General features: G+C 43.6%; 2 long non-coding RNA genes across 3 annotated transcripts in view; one reads left to right on the plus strand and one right to left on the minus strand.

Moving 5' to 3' along the window:
* Nucleotides 1–23,611, plus strand: part of LOC127929209 (uncharacterized) — a 126,681-nt gene that overhangs the window by 6,681 nt on the left and 96,389 nt on the right. The gene's annotated exons all lie outside the window — the stretch shown is intronic.
* Nucleotides 14,641–23,611, minus strand: part of LOC127929215 (uncharacterized) — a 126,874-nt gene continuing 117,903 nt past the window's right edge. Inside the window, exons 2-4 of the long non-coding RNA XR_008133925.1 lie at nt 15,080–15,108; nt 14,877–15,021; nt 14,641–14,702 (exon numbers count right to left, since the gene is read on the minus strand). This is a non-coding gene — a long non-coding RNA (uncharacterized LOC127929215). The remainder of the gene's footprint in view (nt 14,703–14,876; nt 15,022–15,079; nt 15,109–23,611) is intronic.

Genomic DNA, 23,611 nt, shown 5'->3' on the forward strand with positions numbered 1-23,611 from the left:
TCAGAGTTCCCACCATAAATCCAGAGAATGCCGGAATTTGATGACAAAGTTTGATGACAAAAGCGCCGCGCCACCTTCATGTTTAAGTGAGCACATCACAAGCCAAGGTGAGTCCAAAAATGTGCAAGGGAGATAAGTATGCTGTAGCTAAGAACGTCATACTCAGTGTATGTTGTGTAGTAAGCTGTTAGTAGCCCATGTGCCTCAACCTAATAATTTGATCTATTTTCACCTCTAATTTCGCCTAAGGTTCTGACTTGATTGTGCACATCTAGCCTATAACCTGATTTTGAGAAACATCATCATCTGATATTGGAAGAGGTTTCATTGTCTGCTTATATGCCCCCTTTATTTATCCTACAGTTCTGACTTGGTGTACAGGGAAAATACTGTAAGAGCAGCCCATGTTCTGCATCCTGTTGCTGTACATTTCAAAAGTGCTGAACACATTTATATTGACTATGTCCTTCGTCGCTCGCTCATTACTGTCTTAATTGAAATTATGGAATGCCTCTTATCCACTCATCGTTCCCTTATGCCATAGTTTGTACATCTCAATTGTCAGTAGAAACCATATTTGTTTATCAAGTCAGCCATACCAGCTATATTTTTTAAAAGGCAATAAATGAGGCTGAATGAATTATTTCGCTGCCAGACAACAAGGACAGTTTAATTTGTAACAGTTTGTGGGCACCGCTTGTCACCGTTAAAGTGCAATTCATGTATTGTTTAGTGTTGTGTTGTGTTGTGGCTTTGCTGGCATTCATCTTAAACCATTTCTGGGAGTTTTCCACACCAAGATTTACATGCTAAAATCGCCACTGACCATATAGAGAATCTACAAATGGAAAACCCAGACTATCCAAATAAAGTGTGACCCAACAAATGTCCCCTTGGGGATTAAAAAGCATAAATACTCTATGATTATACAATCAGGTATCTTGTCTCAAAATGACAGAACCTGCCATTTGAAGGTCAGGAAATACCATTAAGAATCTTTACCCACTGTGTGAAAGAGTCTGTTAGAGTAAGAAACCAACAGTAATGTCATATTTCCCCATTAGGTCACATAGAGATCAAACTTTCTCTGACCTTAACATAATATGGTCAAGACTGTTATTGTGTAGGAGGTTGAGTTCCTGTTTAAACTATAGATATATGTATTGTAAATGTTTACTTCTAGGTTAAAGAAGGAAACCTATGACAGGTTCAGTGTTCTGAGTGTGTACAGTGTTCACAGAGAAGTGCTATATGTCATAATAGTACTCTCACTGTCTTGGTCAGCACAGGGAAATGTCCCCTAGAATTTCCCTCCCACTCACATGATGGGGTTATTACATGTGAGTGAGAGAGAAAGTGAGGCAGGAGAGAGACAATGAGAAGAGTTGGAGAGAGAGAGAGAGAGAGAGAGGGAAGAGAGAGAGAGAGAGAGAGAGAGAGAGAGAGAAAAGAGGTAGACAGAAGACAGAAGAGAGACAGAAGAGAGACAGACAGCAGAGGCAGACAGCAGAGAGAAGAGGAGAAAGAGAGACAGCAGAGAGAAGAGAGAGAAAGAGAGACAGAAGAGAAAGAGAAACAGAGGAGAGAGAGTAGGAGAGAGACAAGAGAGAGAGAGACAGTTGAGATAGAAAAAGAGAGAGAGAGAGATGAGATAGAGAGAGAGAGAGAGAGAGAGAGAGAGAGAGAGAGGGAGAGAGAGAGAGAGACAGATGAGATAGAGAGAGAGGGAGAGAGACCCCGATCCTTGACTTTGGCGATGCCATTTACAAAATAGCCTCCAACACTCTACTCAACAAATTGGATGCAGTCTATCACAGTGCCATCCGTTCTGTCACCAAAGCCCCATATACTACCCACCACTGCGACCTGTATGCTCTCGTTGGCTGACCCTCGCGTCATACTCATCGCCAAACCCACTGGCTCCAGGTCATCTACAAGTCTCTGCTAGGTAAAGCCCTGCCTCATCTCAGCTCACTGGTCATCATAGCAGCACCCACCCGTAGCACGCGCTCCAGCAGGTATATCTCACTGGTCACCCCCAAAGCCAATTCTTCATTTGGCCACCTTTCCTTCCAGTTCTCTGCTGCCAATGACTGGAACGAACTGCAAAAATCACTGAAGCTGGAGACTTGTATCTTCCTCACTAGCTTTAAGCTCCAGCTGTCAGAGCAGCTCACATATCACTGCACCTGTACATAGCCCATCTGTAAATAGCCCATCCAACTACCTCATCCCCTTACTGTTTCTATTTATTTTTCTTTCTCCTTTGCACCCCAGTATCTCTACTTGCACATTCATCTTCTGCACATCTACCATTCCAGTGTTTAATTACTATATTACATTTACTATTAATTACTATTACTTCACCACCATGGCCTATTTATTGCCTTACCTCCCTTATCCTACCTCATTTCCACACACTGTATATAGACTTTTTCTACTGTATTATTGACTGTATGTTTGTTTATTCCATGTGTAACTGTGTTGTTGTTTGTGTCGAACTGCTTTGCTTTATCGTGGCCAGGTCGCAGTTGTAAATGAGAACTTGTTCTCAACTGGCCTACCTGGTTAAATAAAGGTGAAATATATTAATAATAATAATGTTTGACTTAGTGAACCATATGGACACAGCGGGGGATGGGATATAAAGGATGAGGGTTATTAGGTGGTATGGTGAGGGCTTTTTGTGGTGCTGTTGAGGGAGGAATGGTGCTGTTAGGGGGTTGCAATTATTCCTCAAGAGGACTTGTTTATTGTTGAGATAAAACAAAGCGAACCGAGCACAGGCTCCATTGCACTGTGCTTTAGCCTTTTGTACATGCGCTTGACAGATTTCTGACAAGTTGAAAGCGTTTCGAGGGATCTTATGAAGGAGCTGGATGGCAGGGGGGAGGAGGGGGCTTGGCACCGGTGTTTTGGAAGTTGTGTTTCATGACATCTTTATGGGCCTGCCCCACGGTCAACACCATTAGCATGTCCACAATGCGCCTCCCTGCTCCTGCCTGCCTGCCTCCTTTTTCCCCTTCTCCTCTTTTTGTTGTCTTTCTCACACACAACTCAGGGGGAAGAGTGACCTCTCTGCAGCTCTCAATTCACTGCTCCTCTATAGGGCTGAATGGACCGTCGTAACAAAAGGTGACATCATTTTCTCAAGGTTTGATTGGCCCCTACAGTGCCACAGGATGACATCATGCTGCCCCTCCGCCCCCACCTTCCCCATTTGCTCTGGGATGCAGGGTTGCTGTGACAACAGCATTGGTGAGGTCCTGGTTCCAGGGCTGTGGGCAGGACTTGGCAGTGAGGGTTCGGCTCTATCGCCAATGGCATCCTAGTCTCTGTTGAGTGCAGTACATTTGGTCAGGACCCATAGGGCTTTGGTTGAAAGTAGTGCACTAAATAGGGAATAGGGTGTCATTTGGGACAGAGCCCTACTGCTTGGCGAGGCTTAATGAGCCCAGGCAGGCAGGAGTAACATTCGCCTTGTGTTTGTTGGTAAATATGATCAGATATGCTTAGACACATGCAGTCGTTGAGAAACATGTCTACTAACTCTCTACTAGCTAATAACTCTGGGCTGTGGAGCATACAGATATTTTGTGTGTTTATTATGCATTTTGTGTGTGTGTGTGTGTGTGTGTGTGTGTGTGTGTGTGTGTGTGTGTGTGTGTGTGTGTGTGTGTGTGTGTGTGTGTGTGTGTGTGTGTGTGTGCGTGTGCGTGTGTGTGTGTGTGCGCGTGCACCAATGTGTGCATGTGTGTGAGGAAAGTCCCATTGTGATTCATTTCCCTGAATTAATTCATTAAGAGGTGATAGCGATAAAAGGGATTTGCCCTCCTCTTCCTCCTCCTCTTCCTCTGCTAACCCTTTGTATTTCCTCAGCCAATCGCATGACAGGAACTAAGATTCTAACACATATGTGCAAATCCCCATCCCACTCAGTCCAGGTTTTGTTTGCGATGGAACTTTGCTTTTGTTCTCTTATTTACTTAATCAACACTAGTTAAAATTCACTCAATAAAGAGTCCAGTACACCATATCACTATAACAACCCTCACAGCCCAGTACACCATATCACTATAACAACCCTCACAGCCCAGTACACCATATCACTATAATAACCCTCACAGCCCAGTACACAATATCACTATAACAACCCTCACAGCCCAGTACACCATATCACTATAACAACCCTCACAGCCCAGTACACCATATCACTATAACAACCCTCACAGTCCAGTACACCATATCACTATAACAACCCTCACAGCCCAGTACACCATATCACTATAACAACCCTCACAGCCCAGTACACCATATCACTATAATAACCCTCACAGCCCAGTACACAATATCACTATAACAACCCTCACAGCCCAGTACACCATATCACTATAACAACCCTCACAGCCCAGTACACCATATCACTATAACAACCCTCACAGCCCAGTACACCATATCACTATAACAACCCTCACAGCCCAGTACACCATATCACTATAACAACCCTCACAGCCCAGTACACCATATCACTATAACAACCCTCACAGCCCAGTACACCATATCACTATAACAACCCTCACAGCCCAGTACACCATATCACTATAACAACCCTCACAGCCCAGTACACCATATCACATAGCATAGCATCACACACAGCCAAATGTCCATTTCCCTCTTGGAAGAACTGGTAATGAGGTTAATTTGAGGTGAGGTTGATGGTGAGACTGGGAGCCAAACCTCACTGGTTCCAAACGTTCCCAAACTCTCCCTAGAATCACTGGAGTCGACTTGAAGGGAGATCCAAACACAATTACCACTCGGTCTTGGAATGGGCCCAGAGTGCTGCTTTAAGGGCTGTTGTCGTATGAGAGGAGGTATAGTTATACAGGGTAGCTGACTAGTCTCTGTCTCTCTCTCTCTTCACACACACACACACACACACACACACACACACACACACACACACACACACACACACACACACACACACACACACACACACACACACACACACACACACACACACACACACACACACACACACACACACACACACACACACACACACACACACAAAGATCTTTACTCTTATTGCTTCAGTTTGAAGTAGAAACTATGACATTTCAGCTCTTTCCTTTGGGAGATATTTCATCAATTCAAATAATGCAAGACTCATTATAGTGCAACGGTCCTGGATGATTGATTCACAATCTTTCCCTTTACTGCTACAGATGAATGTGCCTTTTATGTCCACCTTTTATTTCCTCTATCATTTTTCCTTTGGCATCACCCTCTCTCTCTCTCTCTCTCTCTCTCTTCACCCTCTCTCTCTCTTCACCCTTTTCTTTATGGCACTCACCCTTTCTCTCTTCACCCTCTCTCTCTCTCTTCACCCTCTCTCTCTCTTCACCCTTTTCTTTATGGCACTCACCCTCTCTCTCTCTCTTCACCCTCTCTCTCTCTCTTCACCCTCTCTCTCTCTCTTCACCCTCTCTCTCTCTTCACCCTCTCTCTCTCTCTTCACCCTCTCTCTCTCTCTTCACCCTCTCTCTCTCTCTTCACCCTCTCTCTCTCTTCACCCCTCTCTCTCTCTTCACCCTCTCTCACTCTCTTCACCTCTCTCTCTCTTCACCCTCTCTCTCTCTCTTCACCCTTTTCTTTATGGCAGTCACCCTCTCTCTCTCTTCACCCTTTTCTTTATGGCACTCACCCTCTCTCTCTTCACCCTTTTCTTTATGGCACTCACCCCTCCTCTCTCTCTCTCTTCACCCTTTTCTTTATGGCACTCACCCTCTCTCTCTTCACCCTTTTCTTTATGGCACTCACCCTCTCTCTTCACCCTTTTCTTTGGCACTCACCCTCTCTCTCTCTTCACCCTTTTCTTTGGCACTCACCCTCTCTCTCTTCACCCTTTTCTTTGGCACTCACCCTCTCTCTCTTCACCCTTTTCTTTGGCACTCACCCTCTCTCTCTCTTCACCCTTTTCTTTATGGCACTCACCCTCTCTCTCTTCACCCTTTTCTTTATGGCACTCACCCCTCTCTCTCTTCACCCTTTTCTTTGGCACTCACCCTCTCTCTCTCTTCACCCTTTTCTTTATGGCACTCACCCTCTCTCTCTTCACCCTTTTCTTTATGGCACTCACCCTCTCTCTCTTCACCCTTTTCTTTATGGCACTCACCCTCTCTCTCTCTTCACCCTTTTCTTTATGGCACTCACCCTCTCTCTCTTCACCCTTTTCTTTATTTCAGAAAGCCACAGGACATGGTATGAAAGACAAAACAAAACGGGAAATATTATTGACATTACATTTCACTTTCACTCACTGTCCCTCAGGTTGTGGCAGGGGGACACATATCTCTCTCTCTCTCTCTCTCTCTCTTTCTCTCTCTCTCTCTCTCTCTCTCTCTCTCTCTCTCTCTCTCTCTCTCTCTCTCTCTCTCTCTCTCTCTCTCTCTCTCTCTCTCTCTCTCTCTCTCTCTCTCTCTCTCTCTCTCTCTCTCTCTCTCTCTCTCTCTCTCTCTCTCTCTCTCTGACTTCTCTGACTTCTCTCTGACTCTCTCTCTGACTCTGTGTGACTGGTGGTGCAGGGTGATTGAATGTGGTGTGCCGTAGCTGGCTCTGGCTTCCTTGAAGAGGCGGACATGGCTTCGTGTGGGCAGTTCTCTGCCAGCTTGCATGAGCCCACTCTGGATATCTGTTACAGCTGGCAGGGTGAGGGTGCGTGGGCGTGATGGGGGCATGACATATCATATAGCTGTACCACTGTATAGGGACTGGAGAGATGGTGGGAATCAGAAAATGAACTTATTTTTTTGTGTGGGAACAGTTCATTAATGAGCACTTACATTATCTTATTGATTGAAATGCTGTTTACTCATGAGGAGCAATATCTAAGAGATTGAGAACTATGAGATTGGAATATAGTAAACCTTATGGGTCAAATATCTTATTATCATTAGCTTTAATACCAAACCAACCTAGCAATTAAAACTGTTGAAAAGGATGTGAGAAGACTAGATACAGAGTGACTAGATAGAGAGTGACTAGATACAGAGTGACTAGATACAGAGTGACTAGATACAGAGTGACTAGATACAGAGTGACTGACTAAATATCCTGACTAGATGTAGAGTGACTAGATGTAGAGTGACGAGATATAGAGTGACGAGATATAGACTGACGAGATATAGACTGACGAGATATAGAGTGACGAGATATAGAGTGACGAGATATAGAGTGACTAGATACAGAGTGACTAGATACAGAGTGACTAGATACAGAGTGACTAGATGTAGAGTGACTAAATATCCTGACTAGATACAGAGTGACTAGATATAGAGTGACGAGATATAGAGTGACTAGATGTAGAGTGACTAAATATCCTGACTAGATGTAGAGTGACTAAATATACTGACTAGATATAGAGTGACTAGATGTAGAGTGACTAAATATCCTGACTAGATATAGAGTGACGAGATATAGAGTGACTAGATATAGAGTGACTAAATATCCTGACTAGATATAGAGTGACTAGATATAGAGTGACTAAATATCCTGACTAGATATAGAGTGACTAGATGTAGAGTGACTAAATATCCTGACTAGATATAGAGTGACTAGATGTAGAGTGACTAAATATCCTGACTAGATATAGAGTGACGAGATATAGAGTGACTAGACCCTTATTGATGTATCCATGTGATATGCACTTATCAGAATACATTTTATTTTATTTTATTTATTCTTGGTGAGAGATTTGCTGGGTGACACAGATGAGCCCGTTTCATGGCAAACCTTACCACCTCTCCTTTCTCCTCCCTCTCTCTGTTTCCCTCCTTTCTCTTCCTCTCTCCCCTTTCCTAATCTCTATTGCATGGGGGTGAGAGAGGGTGGGAGGAGAGACAGGGGAGGGATGCAGGAACAGGCCAAGGGCCTCGACTGACATCCATGGGAATCTGCACATCCATTCAGGGACAATTATCCCCGTCAATACAGGGAGCAGTGGCACAGGGCAGGAGGGGAGGGGCAAGGCAGTGTGTGTGGGAGAGGGAGGTGGTGGGGCAACCAACATGGAAACCAAGCCATGAAGTGCCCAAGGAGCCAAGAGTTGGAGACTGGAGAGAGAGAGTGTGTGGAGGGAGAACGCATGATGATAGCTGGTAACTAAAATGGCCAACAGCTGGGAACTGGGGAGATAGTGTGTGCAGGGGAGAGTGTGATGAGAGAGGTAGCTATAGTGAGAAGGAAGAAAGTGAAACAGTTATATATTTCATATCTGACAGAAATCTTTATGTCTGAAAGATGACCTTTATGAGTCTACCAGAACTCATGTGTTTAAAATGAGTGTTTCCTTTCTGTCTGGTTTCTGGAGAAGTGATCATGTGAAAAATAGTTTTGAGCAAGTAAATGTAGACACTGTTATTGACAGACTCCTTGTCAAGACATACTGTACACTTAGGTTCAGGTCATGTTCCTCTGAGCTTAGCCTTAGAGACCGTTGGTCCTGTCTCAGGCCTATTGGAAGACTGTTGTTAATGTGTTAATAGCGGATATAATCACAATGTGATTGACTAATTGTTCCTTATTTTTCATCATTTCAATTTTACAATGTCTGTCTGTCTGTCTTTCCATCCATCCGTCCGTCTGTGTGCGTGCGTCCTTGACATGTCTGTGTGTGTGCGTCCTTGACATGTCTGTGTGCGTGCGTCCTTGACATGTCTGTGTGCGTGCGTCCTTGACATGTCTGTGTGCGTGCGTCCTTGACATGTCTGTGTGCGTGCGTCCTTGACATGTCTGTGTGCGTCCTTGACATGTCTGTGTGTGCGTCCTGACATGTCTGTGTGCGTGCGTCCTTGACATGTCTGTGTGCGTGCGTCCTGACATGTCTGTGTGTGCGTGCGTCCTGACATGTCTGTGTGCGTGCGTCCTGACATGTCTGTGTGCGTGCGTCCTGACATGTCTGTGTGCGTGCGTCCTTGACATGTCTGTGTGTGCGTGCTTGACATGTCTGTGTGCGTGCGTCCTTGACATGTCTGTGTGCGTGCGTCCTTGACATGTCTGTGTGCGTGCGTCCTGACATGTCTGTGTGCGTGCGTCCTTGACATGTCTGTGTGCGTGCGTCCTTGACATGTCTGTGTGTGCGTGCGTCCTTGACATGTCTGTGTGCGTGCGTCCTTGACATGTCTGTGTGCATGCGTCCTTGACATGTCTGTGTGCGTGCGTCCTTGACAAGACACACAGGCATGTTTGAAGGCTACAGAGAAAGACTTTGCTGGCGTTCCATCTGACCCCACATGCCAGTTCCCTCTCTCTGTCTCTCTCATCTGCCCTGGGCTCTTTCTGTAATTCAGAGGAAACGCTGTGGTCGCAGAGACAGGAGAGGGGGATTTCTGATCAGATTCATGGAAAACCAACGACACCTCTTCACTCCATTATATTTTCCAAAGTACAGTAACGTGATAATAAGATGGATGACCTCTGATCGCGGATTTGCTACCAACAAGATTCTCGTAACTGCAATATTCTCTGCTTTTCTGAAGCATGGCTTTCGGACAAGATAGCCCTCATGGCTATCCAGCTCCATGGATTCTCCATTCACCGATCAGACAGGACAGTAGAGTAAAGTAAAGTAGTCTTGACCCATTGTTCACCCTTTGTGGAATACCTGATGGTCAAATGCTGACCCTTCTACCTCCTGAAGGAGTTTTCAGCTGTTGTATACATTCCACCTCAGGACAAGAAATATAACAAGCTAGAAGTTAACAAACTGTATGAGGCTATAAACAAGCAGGAACATTTACATCCGGAGGCCGCCTTTCTTGTCGCTAGCGATTTTAATTTTGCGTCATTAACCTGTTAAGTCGACCCTCTACTTTTTCGAACATTCTGTTAAAAATCGCGCAACATTTCAGCGCCCTGCTACTCAGGCCAGGAATATAGTATATGCATATGATTAGTATGTGTGGATAGAAAACACTCAGACGTTTATAAAACTGGTTAAATCACGGCTGTGACTATAACAGAACGTGCGTTTCATCGAAAAGTGCAGGAATATCTGATCACTGAAAATGGAAAAAATATCCATCCGCGACTTCAAGGAATTGTTCAAAGTGAATCGAATTAAATGAGGCCGAGATTGCAGTGCCTACAGCTTCCACACGTTGTCTAGAGTCTTGTCATTTGATTCGCAATTGATTCTTGGTCTAACCGAATCAAGGGAATCGATTCCCTCCGGTCTCCGACCGGATGTTTTGGTCGAGCTCTCTCCAAGACATTTTTGAAACAGACACCTATAGAATTGACATCGCCTCCTGATGAATTGTATCGCTTATTAACGTGTACTAATACCTAAAGTTGCATTACAAAAGTATTTGAAGTGTTTTGTGAAAGTTTATCGTCGACTTTTTGAATTTTAAAAAATGACGTTACGTTATGAAACGCAATTTTTTTCCGTTTATCACACAGTCTTCATAGATCGATATCTAGGCTATATATGGACCGATTTAATCGAAAAAAAGACCCAATAGTGATTATGGGACATCTAGGAGTGCCAACAAAGAAGATGGTCAAAGGTAATGAATGTTTTATATTTTATTTGTGCGGTTTGTGTAGCGACGACTATGCTAATTATTTTGTTTACGTCCCCTGCGGTTCTTTTGGGGTGTTACATGCTATCAGATAATAGCTTCTCATGCTTTCGCCGAAAAGCATTTTAAAAATCTGACTTGTTGCCTGGATTCACAACGAGTGTAGCTTTAATTAAATACCCTGCATGTGTATTTTAATGAACATTTGAGTTTTAACTAATACTATTAGCATTTAGCGTAGCGCATTTGCATTTCCAGAGCTCTAGATGGGACGCCTGCGTGCCAGGTAGGACCAAGAGGTTAAGACACACGATGCCCAACTTCCATCAACACATCTCCTTCGCCATTGGGGGCTATAAAGTCCTAGACTGTTACTCTACCCACAAGCAAGCATACATGGCACTCCCTCGTCCACCATTCAGCAGATCAGATAATGACTCCTGCTTCCGCTTTACAAGCCGAAGCTCAAACAGGAAGTACCCGTGACTTGCTCCTTTGAGAAATGATCTTCAGAATCAGAGATGATGCTACAGGACTGCTTTCCTAACCACTTCCGTCACTGATATCATAAGGAAATGCATCAGCATCGTTGTCTCCACAGTGAAGGTTTTCTGCTTCCCCAATCAAAAGCCCTGGAGGTTGGCGCTATGCTAAAGGACAGGGCTACTGCACACAGAGTTATCGCAGACAAGAAGTCCCGCTATGACCTCCGCAGAGTCATCAAACAAGCAAAAGAACAACATAGGAATAAGGTGGAATCACACTACACAGGCTGAGACTCCCGCCGCGTGTGGCGGGGGCTATCGTCTGTTACGGATTACAAAGGAAGACCCAGCCATGATCTGTACAATGATGTCTCTCTTCCAGACGAACTCAATGCATTTTATGCACGCCTCGACAATAACAACACCGTACTGTGCATGAGGGACCCCACCGACCCAGAGTACTGGGTGATCTCGCTCTCTTAACCAGGTCAACACTCGCAACACCACAGGGCCTGACGATATTCCAGGGCGTGTTCTCAGAACATGCGCAGATCAGCTGGCAAACATAATTTTCAAGCACTCCTTGACCCAGACTGTAATCCCCTTGTCTCAAAATGACTACCATCATTCCTGTTCCCAAGAACTCTAAGGCTTCATGCCACAACGACTACTGCGCTGTAGCTCTCACATCTGTTATCATGAAGTGCTTTAACTTCTTGCGTCGAGCCATCCCGGATCCGGGATCGTGACTACAGCCTTAAGTCCATTACCATAATGCAACGTTAACTATTCATGAAAATCGCAAATGAAATTAAATCAATATGCTAGCTCTCAATCTTAGCCTTTTGTTAACAACACTGTCATCTCAGATTTTCAAAATATGCTTCTCAACCATAGCAAAACAAGCATTTGTGTAACAGTATTGATAGCTAGCGTAGCATTTAGCATAGCATTTAGCGTTAGCATTCAGCAGGCAACATTTTCACAAAAAACAGAAAAGCATTCAAATAAAATAATTTACCTTTGAAGAACTTCTGATGTTTTCAATGAGGAGACTCTCAGTTAGATAGCAAATGTTCAGTTTTTCCTGAAAGATTATTTGTTTAGGACAAATCGCTCCGTTTTCTGCGTCACGTTTAGTTATGAAAAAAACCTGTATCCAGGATTGTGTAAATCTATCCGCAAGCTCATTAGCATAACGCAACGTTAACTATTCATGAAAATCGCATATGAAATTAAATAAATCTATTTGCTCTCAAGCTTAGCCTTTTGTTAACAACACTGTCATCTCAGATTTTCAAAATATGCTTTTGAACCATAGCTAAACAAGTATTTGTGTAACAGTATTGATAGCCTAGCATAGGATTATGCCTGGCATTCAGCATGCAACATTTTCACAAAAACCAGAAAAGCATTCAAATAAAATAATTTACCTTTGAAGAACTTCAGATGTTTTCAATGAGGAGACTCTCAGTTAGATAGCAAATGTTCAGTTTTTACAAAAATATTATTTTTGTTGACAAATCGCTCCGGGACCTGGCAGTGTGTTGCAGGACAACAACCTGTCCCTCAGCATCAGTAAGACCAAGGGGCTGATCGTGGACTCCAGGAAACGGTGGGCGAGCACACCCCCATCCACAATGATGGGCTGCAGTGGAGCGGATCGAGAGCTTCAAGTTCCTTGGTGTCTACATCACTAAGGACAGCGCATTATCCCCTCAGGAAGTTGAGAAGGTTTGGCATTGTCCCTCAAATCCTCAAAAAGTTCTACAGCTGGACCAATGAGAGCATCTTGACTGGCTCGATCAATGCTTGACATGGCAACAGCACTACTCTCGATTGCATGGAGATACAGATGGTGGTGCGGACAACCCAGTACATCACTGGGGCAAAGCTCTCTGCCATCCAGGACCTCTCTATCAGGAGTCATTCAACTCCAGCCACCCAAGCCATAGACTGTTCTCTCTGCTGCCGCACGGCAAGCGGTGCCAGTATATCAAGTCTGACACCAGGCTCCTGAACAGCTTCTATCCACAAGCCATCAGACTGCTAAATAGCTAACAGAATGGCTACAGGGACTATCTGAGTTGACCCTTGTATTATATTTTTGCTCTACACAGTCACGCACACTGACACTCGAACACACACATAACATGCACACACACTTATACTAACTCCACACACACACACACACACACACACACACACACACACACACACACACACACACACACACACACACACACACACACACACACACACACACACACACACACACACACACACACACTCTCTCTCTCTCTCTCTCTCTCTCTGTCTCTCTCTCTCTGTCTCTCTGTCTCTCTCTCTCTGTCTCTCTGTCTCTCTCTCTCTCTCTCTGTCTCTCTCTCTCTCTCTGTCTCTCTCTCTGTCTCTCTCTCTCTCTGTCTCTCTCTCTCTCTCTGTCTCTCTCTCTCTCTCTATCTATCTCTCTCTCTCTCTGTCATATGTCACTCTGACAGTCCCATTTCACTCCAGTGCTCAGTATTCTGACTGGCTACACCACCTCAACCTCTCCAGGTCCTCCCCGCTTGGCAGGAACGTCGGGAATGTCATCGTTGCTCCCAACCCCGACGCCGCAGCGTTTGATCCACTGCCATCCGGTTGGCCACAGAGCTCCCATTCTGTCCAACCAGGGGGAAATTATGACCAATGATTTTCATTTCAGTATTTTTTTCACTCTAAAATATGAAAAGGTTCCAGCTAAGAGTGACTCAACGCGCTGGGTTTTAGATGACTGACCTTTTGGAGTTGGCGAAGTGGTGGGTGGGTGGGTGTGTGTGTTTGTGCGTTGGTGCGTGTGTGTGTTTGCGTGTGTGTGTATGTATCTGTACATGGGTGTGTGTGTTTGTGCATGGGTGTGTGTTTGTGTGTTTGTGCGTGGGTGTGTGTGTTAGTGTGTGTGTGTTTGTGTGTTTGGGTGTGTATGTGTGTGTTTGTGTGTTTGTTGTGTGTGTGTGTGTTTGTGTTTGTGTTAGTGTGTGTGTGTTTGTGTGTTTGTAGAATTTACAAACAGCTCTGTCAAAACCACACCCAGGATGTGTAGTTTGCTATCAGTGAGTCCATACGTGTGTGTGTTCCTGTACAATGTTGTACATGTACGTGCTCTACACGATGCCTCAGGGCCTCTCAGGTAGATGCTTATCAGTCAATCAGGCAGTAAGCCAGGCCCCTCTCTCTCTCTCTCTCTCTCTCTCTCTCTCTCTCTCTCTCTCTCTCTCTCTCTCTCTCTCTCTCTCTCTCTCTCTCTCTCTCTCTCTTGCTTTCTCTCTCTCAGTGGGAATTTTGTCTCTCTCTCAATCTGATCTCTCTCTCTCTCGTTCTCTGTCTCTCTCTCTCTCTTCGTGAAGGTCTGTCTGTTAGTGCTCTCTCTCTTGCTTTTTCTTTCTGACAGTGGGAATTTTGTCCTTGTCAATGAATGATGGGTCTGCCTGCACGTTCTACTGTGCAACCCCTCTGATTCTTGAAGGTGTGTAAATAATAGTTAGTGCATCAGGGCCCAACGTCATCTTATTATGGGTTATGCATAACCTACCATCTTATTATGGGTTGTGCATAACCTACCATCTTATTATGGGTTATGCATAACCTACCATCTTATTATGGGTTGTGCATAACCTACCATCTTATTATGGGTTGTGCATAACCTACCATCTTATTATGGGTTGTGCATAACCTACCATCTTATTATGGGTTGTGCATAACCTACCAACTTATTATGGGTTGTGCATAACCTACCATCTTATTATGGGTTGTGCATAACCTACCATCTTATTATGGGTTGTGCATAACCTACCATCTTATTATGGGTTGTGCATAACCTACCAACTTATTATGGGTTGTGCATAACCTACCAACTTATTATGGGTTGTGCATAACTAACCATCTTATTATGGGTTGTGCATAACCTACCATCTTGTTATGGGTTGTGCATAACCTACCATCTTATTATGGGTTGTGCATAACCTACCATCTTGTTATGGGTTATGCATAACCTACTACCGCACCTGACTTGATGCAACGATTACCGGAAGACGAACAGGCATTTCTAGAAATTGTGAATTTACACATGTCCAGTGCCTTGCGAAAGTATTCGGCCCCCTTGAGCTTCAAACATAAAGATATAAAACTGTATTTTTTTTGTGAAGAATCAACAACAAGTGGGACACAATCATGAAGTGGAACGACATTTATTGATATTTCAAACTTTTTTAACAAATCAAAACTGAAAAATTGGGAGTGCAAAATTATTCAGCCCCCTTAAGTTAATACTTTGTTATCGCCACCGTTTGCTGCGATTGCAGCTGTAAGTCGCTTGGGGTATGTCTCTATCAGTTTTGCACATAGAGAGACTCAAATGTTTTCCCATTCCTCCTTGCAAAACAGCTCGAGCTCAGTGAGGTTGGATGGAGAGCATTTGTGAACAGCAGTTTTCAGTTCTTTCCACAGATTCTCGATTGGATTCAGGTCTGGACTTTGACTTGGCCATTATGTTTATTTTTAACACCTGTAGATATGTTTATTTTTGAACCATTCCATTCAGGTCTTTTGCAGATGTTTTCTTCCAGAATTATGTTTTGGCTCCATCATCTTCCCTGTCCCTGCTGAAGAAAAGCAGGCCCAAACCATGATGCTGCCACCACCATGTTTGACAGTGGGGATGGTGTGTTCAGGGTGATGTGCTGTGTTGCTTTTTACGCCAAACATAACATTTTGCATTGTTGCCAAAAAGTTACATTTTGGTTTCATCTGACCAGAGCACCTTCTTCCACATGTTTGGTGTGTCTCCCAGGTGGCTTGTGGCAAACTTTAAACCACACTTTTTATGGATATCTTTAAGAAATGGCTTTCTTCTTGCCACTCTTCCATAAAGGCCAGATTTGTGCAATATACGACTGATTGTTGTCCTATGGACAGAGTCTCCCACCTCAGCTGTAGATCTCGGCAGTTCATCCAGAGTGATCATGGGCCTCTTGGCTGCATCTCTGATCAGTCTTCTCCTGAAAGTTTAGAGGGACGGCCAGGTCTTGGTAGATTTGCAGTGGTCTGATACTCCTTCCATTTCAATATTATCGCTTGCACAGTGCTCCTTGGGATGTTTAAAGCTTGGAAATCTTTTGTATCCAAATCCGGCTTTAAACTTCTTCACAACAGTATCTCGGACCTGCCTGGTGTGTTCCTTGTTCTTCATGATGCTCTCTGCGCTTTTAACGGACCTCTGAGACTATCACAGTGCAGGTGCATTTATACTGAGACTTGATTACACACTGTTGGATTGTATTTATAATCATTAGTCATTTAGGTCAACATTGGATCATTCAGAGATCCTCACTGAACCTCTGGAGAGAGTTGGCTGCACTGAAAGTAAAGGGGCTGAATAATTTTGCACGCCCAATTTTTCAGTTTTTGATTTGTTAAAAAAGTTTGAAATATCCAATAAATGTCGTTCCACTTCATGATTGTGTCCCACTTGTTCAAGGGGGCCGAATACTTTCGCAAGGCACTGTACACACACACATACTCATACACAGTCCCACAGTGTCTCTGTAGCTGTGTAGCAGAGCTGATAGTATTTATGTTTTAACATATGGCAGGGGACGTCTGTAGGTCCCATATTTATTTATTTAACTAGGCAAGTCAGTTAACAACACATTCTTATTTACAATGACAGCCTAGGAACAGTGGGTTAACTGCCTTGTTCAGGAGCAGAACGACAGAGCCTTACCTTGTCAGCACGGGGTAACCGTTCGGTCACTGGTCCAACGCTCTAACCACTAGGCTATCTGCCGCCCATACGAATGAATGGTGCTCTATATTAATATTGGGGTTAAAGCGGAATGTCACATTTTGGTTGGACCTTGTGTGCAACTGAACAATAAAGTGATCATCACCTGTGAAGGTTTGTCTCTGTTGTTTATTTCACACTGTGGGACACATGGCTACTGTACAGCAGGATGACACAGGGCCGTAGCAGTACATACAGTACATACAGGCTATGCATTTATCTGCTTTTATGGCCCGTCTATAAGGGTAATTGAATAACAACGAACGACAACTATCCCTCATTTCACACATACGTTCATTCACGAAAACGCGCACATACACACACCGCACACACACACAAACATACACCGCACACTTAAATCCAAAATTAAATCTAGAATCAGCTTCCTATTTTGCAACAAAGCCTCCTTCACTCATACTGTCAAACATACCCTCGTGAAACTGACTATCCTACCGACCCTTGACTTTGGCAATGTAATTTACAAAATAGCCTCCAACACTCTACTCAGCAAATTGGATGCAGTTTATCACAGTGCCATCCGTTTTATCACCAAAGCCCCATATACCACCCACCACTGCGACCTGTATGCTCTCCTTGGTTGGCTCTCACTTCATATTTGTCGCCAAACCCACTGGCTCCAGGTCATCTATAAGTCCTTGCTAGGTAAAGCCCCACCTTATCTCAGCTCACTGGTCACCATAGCAGCACCCACCCGTAGCACGCGCTCCAGCAGGTATATTTCACTGGTCACCCCCAAAATCAATTCCTCCTTTGGCCGCCTTTCCTTCCAAGTCTCTGCTGCCAATGACTGGAGCTAACGGCAAAAATCACTGAAGCTGGAGGCTCATATCTCCCTCACTAACTTTAAGCACCAGCTGTCAGAGCAGCTCACAGATCACTGAAAATAGCCCACCCAACTACCTCATCCCCATATTGTTATGCATTTTATTTATTTAGCTCCTTTGCACCCCAGTATCTCTACTTGCACATTCATCTTCTGCACATCTATCACGCCAGTGTTTAATTGCTATATTGTAATTATTTCGCCACTATGGCCTATTTATTGCCTTACCTCCCTTATCCTACCTCATTTGCACACACTTTCTATATACTTTTTCTATTGTATTATTGACTGTATGTTTGTTTATTCCATATGTAAACTCTGTGTTGTTGTTTGTGTCGCACTGCCTTGCTTTATCTTGGCCATGTCGCAGTTGTAAATGCATTGCGTATGCCAATGCATTGATTGTTCCATGGTGGTCGGCCTAAGGGAACTAAGGGAATGTCAAATGGGTAGACTAGAAATAGATTTTCATCTCAATATCCTGAAACTCTAGGACACCACCAATGTCTGAATGTTAATGTTACAATTAGATACCTCGGGCAGTTAACTTATGAAGTTGCCTTTGTATCCAGGGATATCTGTGTTCTGTTTATCTCTCCTGACAGTGTCTGTCACATTTGCCCATTTGGCCTATATTGACATGAACCTCATGCAATTCATCTGGTTGATTTCACAACAAATACTGAACTTTATTCTGACTGTCAGATGTTTATGTCTGCGGATTTTGATTCGACATTGGAGTCCAATAATGATTTTCAATCAGGACTATAAAATGCGTTGCCAATACTACAACTAATGCAATTTCAACCACACTACTAGTCAATATTAATATTCATGTTGGTGACTATGATAGCCAAGAAGATCATGCATCTCGTGGGGAGAAATCAGAAGCTTTACTGGCAGAATTAGGCAGCTCTGTTTTCCCTGAACGCAGCCTGATTATAATAGGGATCTTTACCATCCTCCATTGTGTGTTCAAAGGAAGCTTTGTCTTCAAGAACAATCTACATGAAACATCGTCCAGAAGGTTGATGGTGTCTGATAGCTATCTATCTGGATCAGCACCCAGAATTACATTGTCCTGTTCTTTTACTCTCTTTGGTCATTCAATCTTCTCCGTAACACTTGGAAATATGAGATGTGATGCATGGCTGATAATGATATCACAGGCTTCATTCAATCAACTGAAGTTCAGAGTGAAATGTTATTTCCGATATAGCCAACATATGCATTGTTTAGTTTACAGCGAATGAGGTCCCCGCGAACATGTGAACATTACCATTCAATCGAGCGGAACTGAACGGTTTTGGGGGAAATAGATCACTGTTTGAGTATGTTGATGAAATTGTTTGAATGAGTATCTGGAAATGTATGTCTGGTCATACAGGTTGTTATAGTGAGAGGTAATCAGAGGCAATGACAAGCTGATAAAGACAAATGAACATCAGTAGCAAAGGAGCCAAGTTTAAAAACATCTGTTTCTTACAAACTGGCTTACTGAGGCCAGAATTCAATCCAAGGCGCTTTGTTGACATTTAAAGGTAATGTCTGATTGATCATCTGCAGCGTTTTACCTTGAATGTGATCTCCGTGAACAGCGGAAACATTACCTTTAAAAGGTGCCTTGTCGACGGCGCTATAACTCGCCTCATCCCTTTTCATCACTACTGGGACATCAGGCCGCAAGGCCTCTCTCTATATAGTCCAGTTACATGATTATATGAATCAACTGACAAGTAGGACATGACTTCACTTCTTAATTTTGAAGTTGAATATACATGATATATTCATGAATATACATGAGGATCTGAGAAAATGCCAAAGACAAAAAAAAATAATTTTCACTTGAGGTGACCTCTAGTGTTAAAGTTGAAGTTGAACTTGTAATGGTCCAGGAGGTTCTAGGCGATTCTTAGCACTCCTTGTATTAGACATCTCAGCAGCATGGTGACCACATTCTATCCAGGGAGGTCTCTGCATCTATACACATTCTGAAACGTGCTTCTTGTCATTTGACTGTAGGGCTGATTTTAGGATGCCTCTTTATTAAAACTTGATTATCTAAATGACCACAGTGGTCTCAGACTTGATTGACCAGAGTCTGGTTATATTGCCTTAATGATCATACTGCAATATAACTACAAGATGCACAGTAGAACTTAGATCCAAGCTAAACCTTTTTAAGATGCATAGTGGAAAGAAACGAGGTGACCTACCGGCTCTCTTAAAAACCCTGAAAATAGATTTTTCAAAACCAGGGGAACCATGGGAATTGTAAAATAATTTGCCCAAGGGCTATTTTGGATTCAGATTCTACAGATACTCTAAGGACACCCAGTCCTAGCCAAGGACACAAATCTACATATCAAATTGTAATCTATCTCGACTATGACACGTTCATGAACTGGAACTGAAATATGGTTCATTTCAGAACATATTATTATTAAATGCTGAATCATTTTGTGGACCTCTCTCCATTTAGCGTTAGCTCTGAGTAGTAGCTCTGTTGCCATTTGGAAGTATGTTTGCATCCCAAATGGCATCCTATTCCCTACATAGTGCACTACTTTTGACCAGGGCCTATAGGGCTCTAATTAAAATGAGTGGGTTATGTAGGGAATAGGGTGCCATTTGGGACATAGTTTCTCTGGAAAAGACTCAGTGAATCCATTTGCTAAAACAACATGATAATTGAACTAACCAGCTCCCTGGAGTTTATTTTTACAGCACTCAGACACAAATATGAATTCACTTATTGGAGAGAAAATGTTATTTGGAATGCAAAAGCACTATGGCTGTGGACATTGTCCAGACACTGAGGGCCTTGTTGTAACCTTATGGCAGCGTTTGTCTGGGACGAGGTGTGATACATCAGACATCCACAGTTGGGCCAGATGGAAAAGAAGCCCTCTTTACCTAATGGTGTGTCTCGCCAAGCAGCGCCGGGCTGAAGAATTACTCCTCGATTAGAAAGATGTGATTCACCCCAAAGGCTGCAGCTTCATGACTTTGAAAAACTGGGTGTTTATGCGGAGGCACGTTTTGATTTTGGGAGCCGGTATGACCACACATTAAGTAGAGATTATAAGTGGAGCATTAGGGAGGATGCCTGACATTAAACAACTAGTGAGAAAGCTGTGCAGCGACAGGCAGTGTGTGTGTCTTGTCCCTAGAAATGTACTAAACTTTCAAAGGACAAGGACCGGGGTGTCTACCACCGCTGTCAAGGTGCCACGGTGTTGATGGACACTGGCTCTGTGTGTTGTTTGTGTGTGTGTGTGTGTCTGTTCTGTGTGTGTGTGTGTGTGTGTGTGTGTGTGTGTGTGTGTGTGTGTGCGTGTGTGTGTTCTGTGTGTGTGAGTGTGTGTGTGCAGTCCTGCCTTGTTTCTCTATTGAGAGGGTAAATAACCATTTTACTGAAGATCAATTGTTTGTGTGTGAAAATTTGTTCAGGTGTGGGATTTTTCCTTCGTATGTGTGAGAAACTTGAACCTTTAGAGAAATCTATGATTGAGAATCTGCATGTTTAAAGAAACTCCCCTCATTAAATCTTCCTGAGAATGGCTATTGGTCTATAGTCCCATGCACCTCAGACTGAATGACAAATTAGTGTCATTAGCCTCAAAGGTAGCCTCATTGTGATTGGTCAACTGTTGGGGTTAGCCCGCCCTCATGTAGGTTCTCATGGGAAACGGTGTAAATTGTGTAAGCCGTGTTTGTTAATATCCTCAGAATGGGATTGGAGCTCCCCGTTTAGCTTAATAAACCTGCTCCTAAAGCAGCTTAACACGTTTCTTTCTCAGCTGCTTCACGTGTTACAATGATGCACGACATCCGTTCATTGGGTTGATTACGTTCTGTACCGTTTCCTTCCAGGGGGATCATGTTCAACTTGCCCAGGGACACCTCTAGGCCTGGGCTGCATTCATACAGGTGAAAGGTTCAGGATATCATAGACAGAAATGTACAGTACAGAGTGTACAATTGACTATATTTTCCATGCTGAGGAATAATGTTTGTTCTGAACATTATATTTCTATCTGAGCATTGTGTAATATCACAACCCAGTTCAACTTTGACATTACTTATTTCAGTTCAACTTTAGGGTTACATTACTTATTTCAGTTCAACTTTAGGTTACATTACTTATTTCAGTTCAACTTTAGGTGACATTAGTTATTTCAGCTCAACTTTAGGTGACATTAGTTATTTAGTTATCATATTGCCCGAGATGGCATAGCAGTTCAGACGTCTTTTGTCCTCGTCTTGTCGTGTCCTGTATATATATATATTTACAACTTTTTTCACGTACATTTTATTTTTATTTTCCATCAACTCATCTTCAAAACACTCTCCTGCAACCCGCCTCACCAATTTATATTTATAAATAAGTATTATTTACCTCAAATCTGCAATCCTCCAAGAAGCTAGCCAGAAGCTAGCCAGAAACTCCAAGAAGCTAGCCAGAAACTAACCAGAAGCTAGCCAGGAGCTAGCTAGAAGCTAATCAGAAGCTAGTTCAGAAGCTAGTTAGCTTCTTTACTGGCAAATCGTTAGTATTCAGCTAACCACGGTTTGTGGTCATCAGCTATCCTTTAGCTCGAAAATCTATCGCCAGTTTTGTACGGCGCAGCGCGGCTCGGAACGGAACATACCGGACCATTTTTTCTCTCCATGTCCTTGGATTTCAACTGCTCTCTGGACATTCATTCCCGGATCTCACAGCTAGCTAGCTGCTATCCGTGTGTCTATCTGCTCTCGTCGATTCCGGAGCAAACATCAATTACTCCGGAGCTAGCCAGCTCCGTCAATCACTCCTGAGCTCTGTCAATCACTCCTGGGCTGCAGTCACCTATCCGGACCCGTTTTACTGCCTACGTGGAGCCCCACCGGGCCTTCACAACTGGACTGCCGACGTTATCTACCCGAAGGAGATCCGGCTGGCTCCTCCGTCGCGACGTTACCTGAACGCCCATCTGCGGCCTGCTAACCGTTAGCTGTCTTACCGGCTGCTCTCAGAATAGACAATCGGACAATTTATTTATTTTTATTATTATTATGTTTCTTCTTGGGCCTCTATAACTATATCTATTGTTTTTATTTTATTTTTGTTGTTGTGTGATTTGGACTAATCCCCTCTACCACACGGAACCCCACTAATCTACTGACGGAACGCAAGAGGTGGCTAACAACAGACCTCCATCCTATGCTAGCTTGCTACCGATGTCCTGGCTAGCTGTCTAAATCGCCGTGACCCCCAAACCAACCACTCCACTCACTGGACTCTTTTGATCACTCGACTAAGGATGCTTCTCCTTAATGTCAATATGTCTTGTCCATTGCTGTTCTGGTTAGTGTTTATTGGCTTATTTCACTGTAGAGCCTCTAGTCCTGCTCACTATACCTTATCCAATTTATTAGTTCCACCACCCACACTTGCAATGACATCTCCTGGTTTCAATGATGTTTCTAGAGACAATATCTCTCCCTTCATCACTCAATACCTAGGTTTTTACCTCCTACCAGTGATGCTTCGCCCCAGAAACCTCCATCCTACCATACCTTTGTCTGTACATGTTCCTCTGGCGATGTAGAGGTGAATCCAGGCCCTGCAGTTCCTAGCTCCAGCTCCTATTCCCCAGGCGCTCTCTTTTGATGACTTCTGTAACCGTAATAGCCTTGGTTTCATGCATGTTAACATTAGAAGCCTCCTCCCTAAGTTTGTTCTATTCACTGCTTTAGCACACTCTGCCAACCCGGATGTTCTAGCTGTGTCTGAATCCTGGCTTCAGAAGACCACCAAAAATTCTGAAATTTTAATTCCAAATTACAACATTTTCAGACAAGATAGAACTGCCAAAGGGGCGGT

The sequence above is a fragment of the Oncorhynchus keta genome, unplaced genomic scaffold, assembly GCF_023373465.1.
Source record: "Oncorhynchus keta strain PuntledgeMale-10-30-2019 unplaced genomic scaffold, Oket_V2 Un_scaffold_5814_pilon_pilon, whole genome shotgun sequence".
NCBI lineage: Eukaryota > Metazoa > Chordata > Actinopteri > Salmoniformes > Salmonidae > Oncorhynchus > Oncorhynchus keta.